This window comes from Loxodonta africana, chromosome 7 (assembly GCF_030014295.1).
Source record: "Loxodonta africana isolate mLoxAfr1 chromosome 7, mLoxAfr1.hap2, whole genome shotgun sequence".
Taxonomy (NCBI): Eukaryota; Metazoa; Chordata; class Mammalia; order Proboscidea; family Elephantidae; genus Loxodonta; species Loxodonta africana.
In genome coordinates, this window is record NC_087348.1 from 69901293 (window position 1) to 69920943 (window position 19651).

The following is a 19651-nucleotide window of genomic DNA, read 5'->3' on the forward strand; positions in this document are numbered from 1 at the left end:
AAGTACCAGACTGCATGGCTCTGCCTGGGTCGGGAATGTGTGCCCACTGTCCCACTGGTCTGACCCTGAAATCTAAGGGAGGGCAAGGCTCCTGTGCCTGTTTGTAGGGAAGGAGATGCTGATTCCCCTAGCCCCAACCCACCCCCAGGTGTCAGGAAACCCTGCTGGAACTTGGGCAGTGCCTAGACACTCTAAAAAGAAGGGAGAATTTGTTAGGGTAAGTCTCATCTGCAGTTAAACATCGGAGAACTGTACCTGTCGCAAGAAAGAATCAGTGACTTACTGTGGTTTGTTGTGTGTAAACAACAGATCTACCTGTTGAAGAATCAGACTCCCTGATTAACACCACCCTGTGCACACTCTGACTGAAAGACTGAACAAGAGAGGCTACAGAGGAGCAGAGTCACTCCTCAGTGCCCATCAGTGCAGAGGACATATGCCCCAGGGTTTACATTTGCTTGTTTAAAAACAAACAAACAACATGAAGTGTCATCGGCCTCTCATCCACCCAGACCAGCTCATCCACTCCTGTTTTTCTTATAAAAGCATTATTATACCAAGCTATCCCAATAGAAACCAAACATACTCAAAGGTCTTCAAGTTCTATCATCTGTCTCCTCTTGTCCATCCCCACGGCTCTAGCACAAGGCTCAGCATCAATTTCCTGGACCATTTTAACAGCCTCTAAACTAGTTCTCTGCCTCCCTCTCACAGTCCAGCCCCCACACTGCCACCAGCTGGCTTTCTAAAATAAAAGTTCTGACCACGTCACTCACCTCCAGAAAGATGTCTACTAGATCCACACTGCCTATGGAATAATTTCCAAAGTCTTAAGTCCCATGCAAGCATGCATTAATTCATTCATTTGTGCATTCTCCCACCTGATATTTGATGTTCACCCACGGTGCTGGGTACTGCTGTAGCCCTGGAGACAGAGTGGTGACTGAGACAGATAAGACAAGGGCCATCCTCCTGGGTTTACATTCTAGGGGAGTAAGACAGACAATAAACAAGGAGGCAAATAAATGCACACTAGGTGGTGATGAGCGCTAGTGATGAGAAATAAAGACGGGTAAGAGGGCAATGGGATGGGAAAAGGAAGGGACAGTGCTCTTTCAGACAGATGAAAGAGAACATTGGAACAAAGACCAGAATGAAGTGAGGGTGAGCCAGGTGAAAATCTGGGGGAATGTGTTCCAGGCAGAGAGAACAGCAAGTGCAAATGCCTTGAGGCAAGAAACGGTCTAGAAAGTCCACAGAACAGCAAAGAAGACACAGTGGCTGGAATGGAGTAAGCCAAGTGGAGAATGCTAAGAGACAAGATCAGAGAAGTCGGAAGCCTTGCAGTTCATGGCATGGAGTTTAGGTCCCTATTCCAAGGATGCTGAACAGCCACTGGAGAGTTTGGGACAGGGAAGTGACACAACTTTGTAAAAGATTGCTCTGCCTGACTGTGTGGAAAACTGAAGCAGTGAGGCCAGAGTGGAAGCAGGGAGACCTGCTGGGAGGTGGGAGAGGTTTGGATGAGGCAGAGAAAGGCCTTCAGGATATACTTTGAAAGAACAGCTGTCAGGATTTGCAGAGTGGGCGAGAGGAACAAAGGAAGGAATACAATAAAAGGTGAGGCCCACATCTTGGGCCTGGGCAACCAGGTAAATGATGTGGGGAAGACTGGAGAGGAGCAAGGTTTTTGTTTTTGCATTTTTTTTCTTTTAAAGAAAAAAGCTCAAGACTTCTGCTTAGAAATGTTGGGTCTGGGATGTCTACTAGACATCTAAGTGTAGATGGTGAGCAGGCAGTGGGTATGTGATTTGGGGGCTCAGGAGAAAGTCCCAGGCTGGTAACAAAGATCTGGGAGTTTTAAGTATATGGATGAGCCACAAGAGGTGGCAAACCAGGTTCCCTACCTCTCGGCCCCAACTCCAGATGACCACCAAATGTGTTACCTCCCACCAGGGCTCTGGCCTCTGGTTTTGTGGCTCTTTCTGCCTGGGATGGCCTTCTTCCACCTCTACAGCTAGTGGACTCCCACTCATCTTCTAAGACATGTTCAGAAGCCATCGCTTCTCAATGAGGCCCTTCCCAACTCAGTCCTCCTCTCTTCTCCCACGGCCCCGTCACATACCCTGGTGACAGCATGAGCCTATGTGTCACCATATCTCTTTACACCTGTCCTCTCCCTTGAGCTCTTCTGAGGAACTCCTTGAGGGCAGCGACTGGTACGTCTTATCCTTCTCTGTATCCCAACACCTAACATAAGGCCTGGGCAGGGCAAACATTTGCTAAATGAATGGATTTTCTCTTTCTGTAAAGAGGAGCGAGAGAAATTATATACATGCAAACTGACTCATGCTGCAGATGCTGTCTGCAATGGGAAAACCAGTGGAAAAACAAGGTGCTGTCACTGAAACCCTAATAAAGCTCAATCGGGATTGAATGCTACCATCCCTTGAGGATTTTAACAACAAAAAAGAACTTCAAGATTATCTAAGAGTTGAGTATCCCAGGGTGTTGCGAGGTGTAAAGAACACTGTACCTATGGAGGTATTGTGGGTTTCAAGTGCACAAACGCCCAGTGATTCTAAAACCAAAGCACTCAGGAGTCAGAGACACAGAGAAGGAAAGTGACATTATTCAGCATGTACTCAGCGGAGCCCTGGTGGCACAGTGGTTACAGCACTTGGCTGCTAACTGAAAGGTCGGTGGTTTGAAGCTACGAGCTGCTATGCAGGAAAAAGATGTGGCAGTCTGCTTCTGGAAAGATTTACAGCCTTGGAACCCCTATGGAGCAGTTCTACTCTGTCTTATAGGATTGCCAGGAGTCAGAATTGACCCGACAATTTTAGGTTTGGGTTTTTTGGTGGTTTAGCAGGTACTCGTTTAATCCTGAGTGATCCTGGGAAGTAGGTGTCCTACTTTACAGGTGAGGGCAATGAGCATCAGAGAGGTTAGGTGGTTTGTCCAAGGTTGCACAGCTGGGTAAGTACAGGAGTCATAATTCACATTCAGGTCTGCCTGACCCCAAAGCTCCCTCCAGAATATTCTATGGCCTCACTCTGGGATAAACAGACATCAAGGAGAATCTCTAGGGACCACCTGAGCACCAGATTTCATCAAGAAAACATAGTTCTAGAGAGGGGGTTTGATGTACACACAGTTACTGAGGAGTTACCAGCAGGACCGAAGCTGGAATCTAAATCCCAACTCCCATGCCAGGGGTCTTGGTGCACTGTGTCTGCACACTCTCATATATTCCTTCAAGGGCAGAGACAACACAAAGAACAGGTAACAGACTAAACTATCTGCTTACAAGTACTGTAGAAATAAAAGTGAGAGGAAAGGGAAATTGGGTTTTTCAACAATTATTGTTGTCGGAAGCCATCTAGTTCATTCGGACTCACAGCGACCCCATGTGACAGAGTAAAACTACCCTGTAGGGTTTTCTTGGCTGTAATCTTTATGGGAGCAGATCACCAAGTCTTTCTCCCACAGAGCCACTGGGTGGGTTCCAAGAGCCAGCCTTTCAGTTAGCAGCTGAGCACTTAACCATTATGCCACCTGGGCTCCTTTCATCAATTGCTACTGCTGCACAATTCTGCAACCCTATCTGTAGGCAGGAGCTAAGTGACAAGCACTGTCGGTGCACCTAGTGGTGCCAGAAAACCAGCAGTACGACTCCAAACTACTGGTGCAGACAGCTCTCTTGCTCATTCATTCAAACATTTGCTGCCCACCTACTGTGAGCAAGGCCCTGAACACGGCAGGGGAGTGCAGAGCAAAAAACCTAGGAGCTGAATTGTGTTTGGGTACTGTGCAACACTGAGTCTATTAACCTCTCTAAGCCTCCGTTTCCTCAGCTGCTTAAAACAAAATTAATATCCCTGCTTCACGAAGCTGGTCTGGGAACTTAATAGGATAACACATTTGCCTGGTACACAGTAGTCACGCAGTAAACATCAATCGGGCAGTTTGCTCATTGCTGAGAAAGCAAGAGAAGCTACTCATATTGCAGAGAAAGCAATGGGGAAAAAAAAGCTACAGCAAAACTCTTGTAAAAGCTTGGTGGAGTAAAATGGCATCATCCTCTGAGAATTTACTAAAGCCTAAAGAAATTCTTTAAGAAATTTTTTTTATGGCTGAGCATTTTAAGGCAGGAGTAGGGGTGGGGTGAGAGGGAGAGGTGGACAGAGAGGAAAAGAAAAGCAAGAAAAGAGTGTGGCTGAATTTGAGTCTATTAGTGTACTGGTGGGAAAAAAAAGAAGTCAACATATGTACATAAAAACAATGTATCTTTCTTCCTAATCCATAGAACTACCTATTGACTATGGCCTTCTCTGTCAAGCTCCTGTTCCACCTGCAGTACCCCAGTTGCTTGGTGATATTTTCCAACTGATGTTTTTCCTGACCTCATCCACCCTACCCACCTAGAAGATTAGTTAACCTTTCCTCTATTAACTGATTGCCATTACTGCACACATCACACCGTCTCTGCTCACTCGGTTTCCCTACCAAATAGCGAGGCCCTGAGAAAACACACTGTGTAAGATTCATTTCTGTGCTCAGGTGCCCCCAAGGCTGTGGTGCCTTTCCTCTGGCCCTAGGATGCCCAGCCAGCAGCCCCCAGCTGGGAGCATCCCCAGAGGAGGACCTTCTGTCCACAGCAGGAGGATCCCAGGCACTCACAATAGCAGAGTAGCTATACACCTGTGCTGAACATTTATTTGGGAGGCACCTTGCAAATACTAACTCATGCATTCTTCAAAATGTACCCCCCCGCATAAGGGGATTATTATCCCTGTTTTGCAGAAGGGGACACTGAGGCTCGGAGAGCTAAGGTCACCAGCCAGTTCACTCCTGTAGTAAGTGATGAGGTCAGGACTTGGACCTGGATCTATCTCACTCCAAATCCCTCTTTCCACTAGACCAGACTGTCCAGCATGGGTTCAAGATGAAGCTTGATGGCATCCAGCAAGGAAAGTGATCTGGGCATCAAATCTGCACCCTCATAAACGAGGTTAGTGCTAAAGAGCTTTGGCCAACAATAGGTAAGCTTTTAGCAAAAGCCAGACACCAGGGTCAGAGAGCCAAGGAGGAAACCTCTGGAGAAGACAGAATTTGAAATTTCACGTGCAATTAGCAAGTAGTAAAGTGACCTGTCCCAAGACCCATCCTTTGGAGATTCTCTAAAGAGAAGAAGATACATCTTGGCCCAGGAGTTCTCAACCACATGTGCTCAGTTAAGGGCCCTGGTCGAGAATTTTCAGATCTTTCCCAAATGCTAAGGATGCATCTGAGAACAGGAACATAAATGTGAGGACTCCTGAGAGGAAGCTTTGGACAAAGCTGACCACAGGACATCTGGGAATGTCACATTCTTTTCCCACCCCAGCTTGGTAAAGAAAACTTCCATAGTGTATTGTAGGCAAACAAACAAACAAAAAACCCTTTATCTCGCCTTACTGGGGGTCTGATTCTACTATATTTGGAGTCAAAAGATTGTGTCCAAGGCACTGTCCCTTCTCATCCATTCATTCGATAATGTGTCCCATTCAATAAGTCATACCTTCTTTGAGCCTAAGTGGCCCCAGCTATAAGTTGGGGAGGGAGAAGTAAGTACTTTGCAGGGAGATAGCCAGGGTGCTATGAGAAAATACATGTAGGGAGAACCTGTCAAGGTAAAAAGGCATTCAAATGTGAGAAGGTAGGGCTGGGAGTTCCTCTGCATACCTCACAAAATCACCTGCCGTGTGCCCCTTCCCAGGCTTAAGGCCCAGCAGCCCCTAGCCCAGCCCACTCAAATGCTGGCCCAGCCTTGGTACTGATGGCTCGGTCCCTGGTGGGAAAGATAAATCAGCCCCAGTATAGCTATGGAAAAGGAAGCCATGATTCGACCATTATCTTCCAAAGGCTAACTGGCACAATCAAAATCCTTAAAAGATTAATAATTAAATTGGTTACAGTATTTAGGAAATATTTTTGTCACCTTGCATGATAGTAATGACCATCACCAAAATCAAAGAATGAAAATCGTTTAATTAAATCAACATATTTATGTATTTTGAATGCTTTTCTAAGACAAATGTGTCATTTTGATAGCATATATGTGAACTTTTAAAATGCAGTTTCCTTATATGCATTTAAGCAACAACTAGCTTGTCCCATAATGGGACACTCTTGGGAGGAACGTGAATTCGTGGAGCATTTTGGGAAGATAATTTGGCAATACTCAACCGAATTTTAAATGCCAAACCATTTAAACCAGAAGTCCCACTTCTAGGTACCAGTACCACAGAAAACTGCACATAAAAATTCCACAGATGCAGACAACAATTTCCACAGCAGCAATGCTTCAAAGGGCAGAAGATTAGAAGCAACCTGGGCCTCTAGCAGTACAGGAAGGATTAAATAAACTTGAAAGGCATCCATACAATGGTGTACAACTGTTAAAAGTAATAAAATACATTTATCTGCATATACTAACATGGAAAAAAGAAATATAATGATTTGACAGTTGAGTGTAAAAAGAAAGTTGCAGAACAGTACACATAAAGAGATTCCATTTTTACCAAAGAAAAGTAACAATGTGCATGTTGGGGTAAGGGCGAAAGAGGTGGGGGTCAGAGGGACGCAGGCAAATGGAAAAGTCCAGAGGTATACCCAGCAAACTCTCAGAAGTGGTTATCTTTGGGGGAGGTTGGGGCTAGGGATCATGAAGGACTTCCTTGCTTTACGTTCACGCACTTGAGTGTTGTCTGAATTTGTAACAAGTGTATATACGCCATACCAAAAAAAAAAAAAAAGTTTTTAAAAGCCCATAGAGTAATAATCATTTTTGAAAACTTCAGTGTCTACAAGGACTCTCCTAAAGTCACCGCCATTAGATGCTGCATCTCCTCCCCAACCCCCTGCATGTGGTCACCCGTCCCCTGCCTGCTCGCCGGCTAGAGGGAGACGGGCCCTTCCAAGAAGACTGCAGAAGGGAACGGTCCTCAGTACGGAGAATTTCAAACCTCTTGCCTATTTCAATAAAGATTCTGCCAAATGACAACTATTTCAATGAGAGGGCTAATAAAAAGACCTAATATCTTTAACTGTTCAAATTTACAGCATCATAAATTATCGAATTATTGTTTCCAACCTCCACTAAATAAGGGCAATCAAAATTTATATCTTGCATTAGCTGACATTTTATGTGGACATATCAGCCTGGATAAAGAGTTTAATGAGGAAATCCTCCAAGGAGGAAGACAGAAAAGGTGACCCTACTAAATCTAAAAGGGTCTAACACCCTACAGCCATTTGGGTTATCATAAAAAAAAGGGGGGCTGGTTAACAATTTAGTGCAGGAAGTAACCCTTCCACTTACCGGTAAAGCTGCTAATGAGGGTCATTCTAAGTTAATGCGCAGTCTCTAAGGGGAGGAATTAACCTTTAGCAGCAACTGCAAACTCAGTGAGGGCAGTGGTGGCTGAGTGGTAGAATTCTCACCTTCCATGTGCAAAATCAGGGTTCAATTCCCAGCCAGCGCGACCAGCGCACCTTCAGCGCAGCCACCACCCAGCTGTCAGTGGAGGCTTGCGTGTGGCCATGATGCTGAATAGGCTTCAGCAGAGCTTCCAGACTAAGACGGACTGGGAGGAAAGTCCTGGAGATCTACTTCTGAAAATCAGCCAGTGAAAACCCTGTGGATCACAGTCGTCCGATCTGCAAACCACCACAGGGATAGCACTGGGCAGTGTGTTATTCCATCATGCCTGGTAGCTAACAACAAACTCAACTGCCTACAGGGGCCGAGCAGGCCATGTAAAGGTACAAAGAGGCTGGGCAGGAACTTGGCAAACCAGAGAAACATGCCCCTGCGGGAGTGGCCGACCCTCTTCAGCACAACCCATCCTTGCCCTGGGGGGGGAGATGGGCACAGTGTTGCCAGAAGAAATCTACGAACTGTTAAATGTTAGCCACTAATTTAAAAGTTTAAAAACATCGTGAGAGCTCAACAAAATACATCTGCAGGCCAGTTGCAGCCAGTGAGTACAGAGTTTTTGACCTTTTTAAACGGCTAACCAACTCAATGGCAATGGGTTAGTTTGTTTTTTTATTACCGTAAAAATGTAGGTTAATACAGCAATAGCCAATCCAACAGTTTTTACTCATACAACTCAGTGAAACCAATTACATCAATCAGGCTGTGCAACCGTTACCAGTATCCTTAAATGGCTGATTTTTATTCAATTTTCTTTTCAGAAAGATGGGTGGAGACAGGGAAAGGGTATGAAACGGAGATAAAACACACAACAGTCAAGCAACTGATATGAAGAAAATATTACTATCATACTCATGAAGACAATGGAAGCTGTCTACATCAAATTCTGAAGAAACTGTTTAAATTTATTTACCTATCCTAAGCACGAACCTCTGAGAGTGAGAAAATTTTGGATCCAGAGCAAAAAGTAACTCAGAACATTGTCCTCACAATTTACTGTCAAAGAACCTATAGGAATTACTATACTACTATGTATGAAATGTTTATCATAGAAAATTTAAAATAATAGCAGCAAACACTGAAATGCTCCTTTGTGCCAGGTGCTATTCAGGCATTTGGCACCCAGGGTCACTAATGCGGGTCACACAGCCACTAGGCAAGATTTCAACAAAGGCCTCTCTGGCAGGCCTCTCTCCAAGACAAAAAACAAAAACAATACAGAACTCAGACTCAACATCATAAAGCTGTGCTCATTTTTTCCCAAGCCAAAGCAACAACAGATATATTTGTGCTAAAAATACTACCTGGACATAATTTACAATTTACAAAGTGCTTTTCTCAGACATAGTCTCACTTAGTACTCCTCAGGGCCTCTGGCTGTGCATTTTAGACTTTGTATCTCATCCAAAGTCTTCTTACAGCTTTTACTATCAACAATAATTAATTATCATTAATGATTGCAGCACATAATAGATATCTGGCCTTTTCCGCGTGCCAGGTACTGTGCTAAGCACATTTTCATTTCACCTTCACAATAATCTCATAGGGGTAATCACTATTATCATCATTCCATTTTACAGATGAGGAAACTGAACCTTAGGGAGCTTCTGTGGTTTGTCTTAAGTCACACTGCTAGTGCGTACAGAGCTGAGATTCGAAGCAGGTCTGTCTGCACTGCCTCTGGAGACCGGTGTGCTAAGGGCCCTTTAAAGCCAACCTCAGTTTCCTGCTAGCAAATGTTCCCAGGCCTGGCTAGCCTCCTCATGCTCCTCCCCCATGCCCACCTTCCCCACTTGGTTAGAAGCCATTTTTCTAATTTTTATTTTTTCCCACTCACAAACACTGTGAGTCACTAGGAACTCAGCCAGCCTGCCCTGGAGGGCCCTGGAGGCCTAAAGAGGGTGTCCCTGGGGGACCTGGCTTTCCGTGCTGCTGGCCTAAGCAGGGTAGCCCGGCACTCTGGAGTTTACACAGGGCTTGCACATCACTGCTATCTGAATGAGGTCAAAGAAGAGGGTCTGATATTCACAACAACCCTGTGAAATGGTCACCCAGGACCAAGGTGAGGGACGGGTGAAAGGGGAGGCACCTCTGAATTGAGAAAGATCATTTATTTAGCCAACAGTTACTGTATACATTTTATTCAAATTAGACCCCTGAGAGAGGAAGAGATCAAAGACATAGTCTCTAACAGGCAGGAGAGAAATCATGCAAATAAATGCATCAGGTAACAAAAGAACACACACACACACACACACACGAACTGCATCATGGAGCTCCTGCTTTTAAAGTACTAACTTCTGATCTCCCTACCCCATTGTGTAGACCCCTCAGCCTGGACTATACCAGGTGCTACCCTGCCCACAGAGACCACACAGGCCACGGCTGGTCCCAAGGGGCTCCATAAGGACAAGAAGGAGGCACATACATCCTTATGGCCGTGGTGGTCACAGCCATCTCCAAAGTGTGTGCAGGTCCAGAGGAGCAGAGGAAAGGCAGCTGGCTCTGTCCTGGAAGAGCAAAAGGAGTTTGCAACAAAGTAGGGGTTTGCAACTTAAGAGAAAAGGGCAAAGGGAGCAGGCAGAAGGAACAGGTCCTACCAAAGCATGGAAACTTCCTTAGCATAGCTGGCTCTGAGGCAGAACAGGGAGGTGAGCATGAGGGCTGAATCCCTTGCGCATGGCCTGTAAGCTCCACAAAGCCAAGACCGGGGGAGGAGCCCCTTTAAAGTGCTCAGCCCAATCTCCTGAGATGCAAAGGGCAAGAAGAAACAATAGGTGAATGGCTGTCTCTGGGGAGTGAGACAGATGTTGAGCACCTAACTAGAGGTCAGGCTCAGCCTTCCCGGGGCTTACAGGAGAGGCTGCCCAGTGGGGGAACAAACGGTCATTAGTCAAGTAAGCAATCACACAAATAAATGTACCGTTACACCTGTGATGAGGGCTACAGTGAATGGCAAGATGTGCACCTGGATGGTGTGGCAGAGAGATCTGCAGAGTCTAGAAGAGTGGGGAGGGGCACAAACTCAGGCCAGGCTACCTGGAGCACACCCCTGCTCAGCCACTGACTCAGCTGACTTCAGCCTCAGTTGCCTCACGTCTGTGTCACTGGGATAATAATGATAATACTCCGCCAATACCTACCGAGCCACTAATACTAAGCAGCATGCATCACGCCCTTTGAAAGTGCTTGGCACCCAGTGAGCAACTGACCAGCAGTATATGATATAATGTACTGTAATTTTAGGACCTAGCCTTCTTATCAGGGAGGTCAGAGAAGGGTTCCAAGGAAAGACCAATTAGCTGAGATCTGAGGGTAGAATAGACATTAACTAGGCAAACCCATTTAAAAAAAAAAAAAATTGCCACTGAATCGATTCTGACTCATAACAATCTTAGAGGACAGAGTAGAACCGCCCCACAGGATTTCCAGGGAGTGGCTGGTGGATTCGAACTGCCAACCTTTTGGTTAGCAGCCAAATGCTTAACCGCTGTGCCACCAGGGCTCCATTAACCAGGCAAACCAGAAGGAAAACGCATCCCATACAGAGGGAACAGCTAAGGAAAGTCCCTGTGAGGGAAGGGAGCACTGTAAGCAGTGCCAAGAGAGGGAAAACAGTTTCAACTTCCTGCTCAAGCACCCTGGTCAGCAGGACACCTCTGTAGTGGAGAACAGCTCTCTTGTTCTAGGAACTCCTCCAACGTTACTGTGAGCCCTCAAATAAAAGCACATTTTCGAACAACTTTCCAGTTATGTGGCAGAACTAGGAAGTAAAGAAGATGAAACAGGCATCAAGATGAAGGTCCCAAATCAAAACAGAAGAATTTACTTGCTATCGGCTAGGCACACTGTGCGAGATCCCGTGGGGAACACAGACATTGATATGAGAGCCTTGGGGTCAGAACCTCTTCCTATTTGGGTTGCCATCAGTGTTCACCAAGTACCTTACAAGGTTCCAAATAAAGATAAGATGCCCTTGGGCACCTCTACAGGGAACAAGCCAAAAAAAAAAAAAAATTCTCAGGCGGACTATAGGGAAAAAGGCTGTCAGAGAGCAGTTGGCAAGAATCGTTATTTTGGCTAATTTAGGAAATCTGGGATCCATCCAGGACAAAGCTGGGTGGACCTCATTCCTGAGCATTCCTTGATGAACTATTTTTCATTTTGAATTGCTAGTACTATTCCCTCAACAACGGAAGTTAAAAAAAAAAAAAAAGTTAGGAGCAAAGTGTACAGAGAAGTCACATCCTTGAGGTCTCAGTATGCTGGGAGACACAACAGACAGCAACAAACACAAGCCCAGAGCAACCTGTCCTGCACTCAAAGCTGAGAGGAGGGGTGGTCCCACCAAACTCAACAGCCAATGAACCTCCAATTTCAAATATATTTGATCACATTATAAATCTGTTGTTTGGCTGCACAAACAGACTTTGTTATCCTCACTCTTTCAACAAACACTTCCTGAGCCAGGTAAACTGTGCTGGCACTGGGTACACAGAGATTTTGTGTGTGTGTGTGTGTGTGTGTGTGTGTGTGTGTGCGTGTGTGTGTGTGTGTGCGTATTTGGTCTCCACCCTCAAGAAGCTCAATTGCCTGAGCGTAACAGATAAGTAAATCAACACTTACACCAATAAGTACTTTGAGAGAGAGAAACGGAGGGTGTTCTGGGAGCCAGGAGGAAGGGCATTGCCAGGTCAGGGAGGGGTACAGGGGTGGGGAAGGAAGGTATCCAGAGAGCGGAAACTTGAGCTGAGTGACCTAGATGGGGAAGAGGGGAAGGGTCATTCCCAGGAGAGGACTCAGCACTGGCAAAGCCACGAAGGGGTGATAGTTGTTGGGAGGCTACAGTGAGGTTAGAAATGTGGGTGGGTTAGGGAAAACGTGAAACTAGGAAGACTGCCAGAAGCCAGATTTTGAAAAGACTACAGGCTCATTGAAGGGGTTTAGATATTATTCTATGAGCAATGAGGAGCCCTTGGTGAGTTTTAAGCCAAAGACATGATCAGATGTTTGAGTTAGCAACGTCATGTTGATAGGAATGTAAGGGACAGAGTGAGGGAGGAAAAAGATGAACACAGGAAAATCAATTAGAGGCTGTTGAAAAAATTCCAAATGATGAGTCCTTCATGTGGCTGCCTCCTTCTCGAACTACAGGGAAACACTGGTTCCCAGAATTAGCTGGGAAACAAAGAACTGGCCAGAGAGACGGAAGAAAGGACTGGGATGACAAATTAGAAGACAGGTTCTTTAGGACGTGGCAACCAATTGAACATGACAGTTTAGGGGAAAAGCCAAGGATGATTCCTGACGTGGAAACGGCTGAGGTGGTGTGAACCCACTAACTAAGACAGGTAACCCAGGGAGAGAGACACATTTGGCATCAAGGGAGAGACCGAGCTTGCGGAGCTTGTGGGCAGGCAGCTAGGAATGTGGGTGGGGTGGAGGGTCTGGCTGGATATGTAGATTTGTGTGTCTTCAGGATAGAGTTGAGTAGTGGATAAGCTCACTTGGCATGAATTGAGAGGGACCAAGGCAAAACCTTAACGTATGGACAAAGAAATGAGAACTAGCTAAGAAGGCTGTGAGACTGAGGTCCAAGAGGCTGGAGGAGAGCAGGAGGCAGCAGGCCAGGCGAGGAGCGAGTGAGCAGCTACCCAAGAAGGGACTGCTCAGTAAAGGCAGAGAGGAAGAGACCTGAGGAGGGAATCCTACTGAGTGAGCAATTAGGAGTGTCAGCCACCACAGTCAAGCAGAAGATTTAAGACGGAATGTTACAATCTGTAGTTACCTCCAAGCACTTTATTACTTTTTTTTTTTTTTTTTTTTTGCCACAACAGGCTCGTTTCTCCGGTGAGGCCTCTCCTGACCACCCTAACTAAAAGATCGGGCCCATCGCTCTCCACTCCCTTAACTGATTTTACTTTACCTCAGGGCATTATCACTGCCTGATACCGCCTCACACACCTCATGTATCTAGACTGTCTGTCTCCCCTGCCAGAATGTGTGCCTCATGAGGACAGACCTTGTCCTGTGTCACCTCTAAGACCTCAGTGCTGAGGACAGTGCCTGGCACACAGAGTTTAGACATCTTGTCCCAAGTCACCTGGCGATGCTATGCTAGATGCTGGGGATATGACAAGACAGGGCCCTGCTCTCAGAGCCTGAAGTTAGAGGCTAACGATGCAAAACGCCAAATATTTAAACAAAAAGTAGATAACAGTTTTCACAGAGGTAGGACTGGAATCTGTCATGCCTTTCGGTGACTCCTTTCCAAGCTGAAGGCTGCCTCCTTCTCCAGCTAAATGAAAATACTAGTTCTCAGTTAACTGCAGAAACAGTGTTTCAGATTTGGTCTTAGTCTCTTCTAGAGACCTCAACTCCTCCCACCCTCTGAACAAATTCCTAAGAAGTGGAAACACCCACTATAGGCTCTGAATGTTTAATCTGAAGGGCTCAATCTATTCTAGCTCCTCTACATAAGTAGGGAGAGATTTTCCAGGTTTGGTGGTAGGGGGAGAAAATACGGAGCAACATAGACCAGTGGTTAAGAGTCAGGCAGTCCCAGGTTCAAATCCCTTGTACCTTTGGGCAGGTTACTAGACCTCTATGACTTGATTTCGTTATTGCTGAAATGTGCACACGAATTCCCACGCGACAGGTTGTTGCAATGATCAAATGAAAAGAGGTAGATAGAGTACTTAGCACAGTCTGGCACACAGTGAACATTCATTAACTGGTGGCTCTAAACCAGTTACATTTGTTGCTTTTATTACTGAATGTCTAACTGCTGCATCTATACAAACCAAGTCAAAAAATCACTTAGAATTCAAACCAAAAAACTTACACTTGAAAATATTCAGAGCATCAATTGACATCTATTCGAATGACCTGAGGAACTGTCTCAACTCCTTCATACTTATGCAGGCTCTACAGTAAAAAGTTTCATTTCAGTATCTTGGTCTACCCATTTTCTCCAATTTATGCAAATACGACCATTTCCCCAACAGGTCATATCTTGTCTCATGGCAAGAATCCAAACATGGGCTGGATTCCATGGTGCAAGCTGTGGCAGAGTTATGAACACCACACCTCAATGGGAGCATAAAAACACGATCACAAAGCCTAATATACACACAAACTCGCAAGCACAGCTTGGCGCCCATGAAGGAAATGAGAACTGGTCACAGCATGCATTGTCTGGCTCAAAGTGAAAGAAAAGGTTATTCTGACATGCACATACCTATATCTTATGTGTCTCCCTCTTTTACTACTCGAACTGTCTGTGAATGGTCTATTTTACTGATGTCTCTGATTCTTTATTCTTCATGTACATCCTGATCCCAGGCAATCTGGCTTCCTCCCCCTTCCTTTCTCATGATACTGCATTCTTCTAGTCCATCAGTAACCACCTTGTCACAAATTCAGCAGCCTTCCCTCAGGTCCTTCTGCCTAGTCTCTGCTGCACCATCCTCTTCTCTTCCTGAGACTCTCCTCCATGGCCTCTAGTTCTCTTCCGCCTTGCTCCTCCCACTCCTCAAGGCTCAGCCCACTGCCCATCACGGAGAGAACATATTTAATCCTATGGTTTCCACTTTACATCTCCAGACCTAAGCTTCTCAGTCCAGGCTGCAGCCTTGCATTCCTAATAGTCTACCGGACATTTCCTTGTGGATGAACCACTGTCACCCTGAATTCAATGCCATCTAAAAACAGATGCCTCAATCACCCCCATCCATCCCCAAATCCACATTTCTGCCAATGATATCATTGTGAACCACCAAGTTTAAACTTTCGACTTCTTTGATGCCCGTCTTTATTGCCTAAGACCTCAAATCCTATTGGGTTTCCATTTTAACGTCTCTTCTATTGGTCCTTTGCTTCCATTTTAACCACTATTAGCCACATGACCTCATACCTGGATTGGTGCTGTTGCCTTCTAACACAGCCCCATGTCCCTTGTCCAGCTATCAGATGAACATTCCTAATACATGACTTCTGCCATTTCACTTCCAGGCCCAAAATAACTTCAGTGGCTTCCTACTGCCTGCAGGATGAAAGTCCAAGTGCCCCAACTCAGCACAGGTCTAGAAAAGGAGTCAGCAAATTACAGTCCACAAGTCATATCCAACCTACCACTTGTTTCTACAAATAAAGTTTTATTGGAACACAGCCATGCCCATTTACTTACGTACTATCTATGGCTGCTTTCTTGCTATGAGAGCAGGTTTGAGCAGCTGTGACAGAGACCACATGGCTCACAAAGCTGAAAGCATTTACCATCTGGCCTTTTACAGAAAAAGCCTACTGACCCTGATGAGAAGAACCAGATGCGAACAGACCACGCCAAAGTTCTTGCCCGGGATGCCTTTGGATGCAACTTTCGCTCCTATGAGTCTGCTGCTGAGCCCACTTTCTTTATACCTTACACCTTCTCAAGCCCCTGAAACAATTTTATTCCTCCCTGGGCTTTTCTCAGTCACAGCCAAAGCTCCACCTCTCCATGAAGCCAGCCCCATCCAACCCCATATCCCTTAGATTCTCCACTTCCAACCTTCCTATCTGCATCTACCATAAAAAACCTCTAGGGAGATTTCACTTCTCCTATGTGCCCATTCGGCCTATACTATAGATTTCTTTATGGTCCAGGCTGGGTAACCTCCACAGAGAATATGCCAAAGATAACTACCTTGCCTTTCACTCCGGAGACCAAACTGAGAGTATAATTTTATAAGAACAAATTTACCACCAAACAAACTTACCAACAAAGGCCTAGGGTTCCACATTTGAAAAGTTAAGCTTGAGTCCAAAACCATACACTCTCGTTGGCACCACCTAAAAATCAATGAAAAAAGAGTTTAGTTTTAAAAGGATATTTTTACATTTTCTTTCAATTCACAACCCCCAGTAAGTTTTGATTTGTTGTCCTCCTGAAATGTGCATCTCTAGCTTCTTTGTCTAGAAAACCCTGGCTCATCTTTCAAGCCCACAAGACAGTCCTTCTCTGTAAGCCTCTCCAATGTCCCAGGCAGGGTGGGCATTCCTCCTCTCTGTTCCCACTGGTGAGGTGTTTCTGATAACACATGGTACATCACAGCGTAATTGCTCATTTAGGAATGAAGGGTCTCTCTAAGTTCTTCAAGAGAGTAGACTTGTTAAATTCACCCTGTCCTTTACCCATTGCCCAGACACTGCTGGCATTTAGTTAGTCCTCGATAAATATTTGTAAAATGGATGGAAAAACAACATACTTGATTCACTAACTCATGCCTGAGTATCTAAAATTCTGTGAGACCACGATTTTCACCAGAGAAATACGTGCATCAATACCACTGCTTTTAACAGGTAATGGCTCAACGGGAAAGATTAACGAGATTAATCTTCTAAATGCACAGCTTTGGAATGACACTCCCCTCAGCAGAAACCTTCAGAAGCTCCCAGAATCTAAGAAGACAAGCCCAACTCTGCAGCCACAGTGCCAGGCCTGTACCAACTGGCCCAGCCTGGCTCTGCAGGCTCAGCTCACATCGTTTCCCCAGTGGTCACAATAGTCCAGGCAAACAGGACTGATAGCCAGTCCCTGAACACACACGTCTTTCCTCTGGCTGGATGTCTGCCTCCCTGTTCCTCCACATTACTGAATGCCATCCATCTACTGAAAGGCCATCCATTTCAAAGATCATATCCCATTCCAAGTTCACACTACAGCCCCAATAAATATATGTGGAATGAATGATTAAATGAATGAATGAATACATGAATGAATATGACCTCAATCCTTCCCACAGAAGCTGAAAGTACTATCCCTTACTGCTGGACTCCCATGGCACTATCTTCACAGCTTTCTCAGATTTATTTCAATCCTCTTAAATGATCCTTTTTTGTACAATTATACTCTCTTTCGAAGCAGGAACTATGACATATTTGAAAGTTTAAGCTTGAGTACAAAAGCATGCATTTGGCCTATCTTCCATGTTGCTAGATCTAATTAATGGTCAAGTCTTGGGCCTCAGCTTACAGCTTTCGACACCAATTAATCTGTCTTGCTTGACATACTGTCTTCACTGGGCTTCCAGGACAGCTGTCCTTCCTCTTGGTTTTCCATCCACTTCACTGGCTGCTCTTTCACTTTGCTGATTCCTCTTTATTTCCCCACCTCTTAATGTCAGAGTGTTCTAGGGCTCAGTCCTTGATTTCATCTCTTCTCATATACTTTTGGTGACTCCCTTGGTGATTTCATATAGTCTCAGTCTTCAAATATCACCTATATGCTAATGATGTACAAATTTCTCTCCATGTCTAGACCAATCCTCCGAACTCCTGACTAGTGTATCCAACTGCCCACTTTAAGGAGAGATGTCAAGTAGATAGAAGCTCTATGTTAGACATGGTCAATGTCTCTAATTTAACATGTCCAACACAGACTCATGGCCCTCCTTCCAAACTTGCTCCTCCCAAAGTCTTATCTACCTCAGTTTACAACTGCATTCTTCTAGTTGCTCAGGCCAAAACGTGTGGAGTCATTCTCATCTCCTCTGTTCCTCACTCCATATCCAATCCTCACCAAAATATGTTTCTACCTTCAAAATATACTCAGAATCTGACCATTTCTCACACCTCCACCATTACCATCCTAGATTATGGCACCGGCCTCCAAATTGGTGTCCCTGCTTCTACTCTTGAAATTACTCCTAGCCCCAGTCTAATCTGAACACAGAAGGGAGACACAGAAGAATCATCAAACTGGAAGACACAGCAATAGAAATTACCCAACCCGAACAAAAGACGGAAAAAAATTAACAGAGCTCCAGGGACCCGTGGGGCTATAATAAAAGATGCAATATTCTTGTAACTGGAGTCCCAGAAGAAAAAGAAAAGAGGATGAGCTGAAAAGTGCTTGAAGAAATAATAGCTGAAAATTTGGCAAGAGACATAAACCTACAGATTCAAGCAGCAGAGCAAACCTCAAACAGGATAAACCCAAAAAAAGTCCATGCTAAGACACATCATGATTAGACTTCTGAAAAGTAAAGACAAAGAAAAAGATCTTGAAAACAGCCAGAAAAAAAGCAACACCTTACCTAGAAGGGAAAACAATCTGAATGACAGCAAATTTCTCATCATGAAGCCAAAAGGAAACAGAATAACACACTTCCAAATAATCCATGGGTCAAAAAGGCATTCTCAAGGGTAATTTTTAAAAATACATTGAACTGAATGAAAACGAAAAGGCAACATATAAAAATTTATGGGACATAGCTAAAGGGCTGCTGAGAGGAAAATTTACAGCACTAAATGCATACATTAAACATGAGGAAAAGTCTCAAATTAACAATCTACGCTCCTACCTGAAGAAACTAGAAATAGAAGAGCAAAATAAACCCTAAGCAAGCAGAAAGAAGGACATAATAAAGGACAGAAATCAATGAAATTGAAAAGAAAACAAAACAAAACAAACGAAGAGAGAAAATCAATGAAACAAAGAGCTGGTTCTTCCAAAAGATCAGTAAACTTGGAAAACCTCTCGCAAGACTGACAAAGAGAAAAAGACAGACAATACAAACTACCAATTATCAGAAATGAAATGCATGATATCATTACAGATGCTGAAGACATCAAAAGACAGTCAGAGAATTCTAGGAATACCTCTATATATATAAACTTGACAACTTAGATGAAATGGACCAATTCCTCAAATCCCCAACCACCACAACTCATTTAATATGAAATAATTTGAAAAGCCTTAGAATTATTAAGAAAATTGAATTCACAATTTCAAAATTGGCAAAAAAGAAATCTCCAGGCCCAGATGGTTTCACTGGAGAACTATACCAAATGCTTAAAGAAGAATTAACACCAAGGGGAACACTTCACAACTCATTTTATGAAGCTAGTATTACCCTGATACCAAAACCAGGAAAAGATAGCACATAAAAAGAAAACTCTGACAGACCAGTATCTCTCATGAATATGGGCACAAAAAATCCTTAACAAAATATTAACAAATAGGATTTAGCAATACATAAGAATAATTATATGCTGTGACTACCAAAAACCAAAAAACCCATTGCCATCGAGTCAATTCCAACTCATAGCGACCCTATAGGACAGAGTGGAGCTGCCCCATACAGTTTCCAAGGAGCACCTGGCGGATTCAAACTGCTGACCTTT

The 19651-nt window shown here is 44.5% G+C and overlaps 1 protein-coding gene across 10 annotated transcripts in view; it reads right to left on the reverse strand.

Moving 5' to 3' along the window:
• BMAL1 (basic helix-loop-helix ARNT like 1) overlaps nucleotides 1–19651 on the reverse strand; it is a 114651-nt gene that overhangs the window by 67659 nt on the left and 27341 nt on the right. For 8 of the 10 annotated variants that reach the window (XM_064288403.1, XM_064288402.1, XM_064288401.1 and 5 more), the window contains exon 2: nucleotides 16243–16315. The gene's annotated coding sequence lies outside the window, so the exon portion shown is untranslated. Of the gene's footprint in view, nucleotides 1–15398; nucleotides 15568–16242; nucleotides 16316–19651 lie in introns of all 10 variants that reach the window. The other 2 variants (XM_064288397.1, XM_064288395.1) reach the window with 2 other exon arrangements.